This window comes from Strigops habroptila, chromosome 1, assembly GCF_004027225.2.
Source record: "Strigops habroptila isolate Jane chromosome 1, bStrHab1.2.pri, whole genome shotgun sequence".
Lineage (NCBI taxonomy): Eukaryota > Metazoa > Chordata > Aves > Psittaciformes > Psittacidae > Strigops > Strigops habroptila.
The window spans coordinates 55,709,373-55,712,600 of record NC_044277.2 but is presented as its reverse complement, the minus strand read 5'-3'; the positions used below and the strand labels follow the sequence as shown (position 1 = coordinate 55,712,600).

The 3,228-nt window shown below is 37.0% G+C and overlaps 1 pseudogene; it reads right to left on the bottom strand.

Moving 5' to 3' along the window:
• Nucleotides 1-913: 913 nt before the first annotated feature.
• Nucleotides 914-1,077, bottom strand: LOC115600764 (annotated as a pseudogene).
• Nucleotides 1,078-3,228: the final 2,151 nt, after the last annotated feature.

Here is a 3,228-nt window from a genome sequence, read left to right as displayed (position 1 = left end):
ATACACGTCCCCTGTCTTCACTTTGATGCTGTAATCCTGGTATGCCGCTGAAGCGTCTCCATTTAAGAAGTTTGAACTGATCCACTGAAGTGTATGCCTAGCACTGTCTGCGTAAACGCCACAAGCTGTGACTGAGGTAGCAGGAGGTGATGTGTCCTTGAAAATGCCTTAATACTGTTGATTATCATTTGAGACGAATCAGTTTTAACTTCTTCCTGTTGTTATCCTTTCTAGAGTACAGAAAGCAGGTTCCTTCATCTCCACGTATTATTTGGAAGGTGTATGTGTGTCTTCTAGTACACACTTTCTGGGCCTTAGAATCCAGTGCTAAGGAATATGTGCAATATTTTTTATTTCTCTAGTGCTTCTCATGAAGCAGACACTTTTGTTGTTGAACATAGCAGGCAGGGCAGCTTTGACATGAAATGGAAATCCATTCACCTGTGCCTTATATAAGCAACTTATTTCTATCTATGCAGATTTGCCCTATTATAGGAGTCTAGTTTACCCTCAAGGTTGGAGGAAAGGTTTGCCTCTCAGGGGGAGTACAGACATAATGTAAGGAGGAATTTGAGAGTGCACTTAGAGGCATCAGAAGTGTAGCTTTCTTTGAATGTGACCTGTGACCTCACCTCATTGAAAACATTATTGATTTGAAATGTTATTTTCACAAAGGTGTACATATACAGAGCCTCCAGTGAATATAAGAGTACATAAGCTATTCAGCACTTGAGAGGAAGCATCTTATGTACTATGATAGCTACTTCAGGAAATATCAATGCATATTTAATTATGAATCTCACTTTTGCTATCTATGAAGTCTTTCTACCTGGAAATGATAAAAAAAATCAGGCTAAGGAAGTTTGTGACAGCAATATGTTAATTTAAGCTGCAGTTTAATATTTCTTTAATTCTTCATTGCCCTATCAAAAAGTCTAATGAACTTTTTGCATTAGAGAGTGTACAGTGCTGTCCTGGATTCAGCTGTAATAGTTATTTTTCTCCTTCTTAGTAGCTAGTGCAGTGCTGTGTTTTCAGATACTACACTTGATCTTAGCCAAAAGGCTGAGAAGCTATCCCTCAGCAGCAATCTGGCCTTCCAGGTAACTCCCCCCAGTTTATATACTAGGCATGACGTGCTGTGGTATCGGTTGGCAGGTGGTGAGCAACTGTATTGTGCATCACTTGTGTTTATTGGGTTTATTCCTTTCCCCTTTTGGTTTTATATTCTCTCCCCTTGTTATTTCCCTTATCATTCTTATTATTGGTGGTAACAGTAGTAGTTTTGCATTATACCTTAGTTACTGGACCGTTCTTATCTCAACCCATGGGATTTACATTCTTTCGATTCTCCTACCCATCTTTCCGGGAGCGGGGGGGAAGAAGGGGATGGGAGCGAGTGAGTGGCTGGGTGGTTCTGAGTTACCGGCTGGGCCTTAACCACGACAAGTGCCTTCTCTTGTGATAAAATGCCTCTCCTTACTGGAAGAAACTGGAGTCTAGACTCATCAATAAACAAAGACCTCACTCTCCATGTCCTAATCCCTAACTCCCACACACTAATGCACAAATACATGTTGCAAAACATTTTTATGTGCTTAGTTATATTGCTGAGGGAGACTTTTGACATGTTGAGAATGGTTTCCTTACAAACTTATTTAGTTATGAGTGCACATAGGAAGGATAAAATCCTACCTTTCTAATATATACTTTCAGTCTCATAGTCATAGCTTAAAACCCATGAAAAATAATATAATATAAAAAGGTACATCTTGTATTTTAAATGCAACATAAATAAACATGGAATATTATCACAAATAACTGTTGCATAAACATGACTAAATTCTGAAGGTAAAACAGCTGAATGCATTATGAGTGAATTTGAATAGGAATAGATTCCTGACCCCACATTATTTTGACTTTTATCAATGACCTAGTAGGAATAATGTTACAGTCAATATTTTAAAGATGACAAAGCTTGTGTAACTGGCTAAATAATGAGGAGTTTAGATCATTGCCACAAGAACATATGGATCACTTGATAAGCTAGGACATGAAAAATATTTTTTTCAGAACAAAATAATAGAAGATGCTCTTAGAGAAAATCTATATTAAGGAGACTATATTAGGATGCAAAGACTCCAAAGGATTAAGTAGATAATCAACTAAATTAGTTTCTGATAGCTTCCAGTGGCATAACTATAATAGGTAATTAGTGAACATGAGGCAGGAGTGAAGAAGTACCTGTTACAGAGATCCATATCTTGAGAAGAATGTTAAAACACCGTGGAGAAAAAACCTTAATGATTTTAAAATAACCAAGGGAACTTCAACAGTACTATAGCTTCAACCCTGTAAGTATTTTCACGGCTTTACTTACAGCTTAGGAGTACTTGAGAAGACTTTGTAGGGATTTTCATTCTAGCAAATGAGAAAGTTGTGCCAATACTCACAGGAGAGTTGGCTGGATGTGTTGACTTCAATTAGTTATTGAATTATATTGGGAAATTACTGTTCAGGATAGTAGGATCTCTCTTCATGGTGTGCTTCTTGAAGATGATGCTCTGACATTTGATTCACAGTGTCATGTTTTTGAAGAGGGCCTTGAGAATGGTCCTCCATGTGTACATGCCTGAATCCACTGCTAGTCAACCCACATCATAACACTACACTGTTCCTAGCATTGTAGGAGCTGGTTTTGCAGGTATGGAACTTCCTTTCCATAAGGAAGAAGATGGAGAGGAGGGAAATTTCAGCTTGGTTGAGGAACATGGTTGTCTTCTTTTGTGATGATGATGGTGATGGCTTGTTCAGGAAAACCAACAACCCAAGTTCTACAGTTAGTACAGAGCTTGCAGTGAGCAGCAGTTCTGCAGATGCCAGCCTTGAGGAAGAGGGCAGTTGCCAATTGATCCAAAGATGATGTGGACACAAACATGAGTAACTGAAGCATGACAGAACCTTAAAATTCATATTTGTGACAAGAAAATATTAGAAACTTATGAGATCATGAAAAAAATAGTTCATCTTAACTGAGTTAAAAAATTAGTTCATCCTAACAAAACTGAAATAAATTAACATTCTTTTAAAATGTATTATAATTAAAAGTTAACTTTTTAATAGAAGAAATTGTCAATGTATTGTCAATATAATTTTGAATTTTAACAGTTCAATGTAGTTTTCAGGAAATAAATGTGTCATTTTATAATGTTTGGAATTGTTTTCACT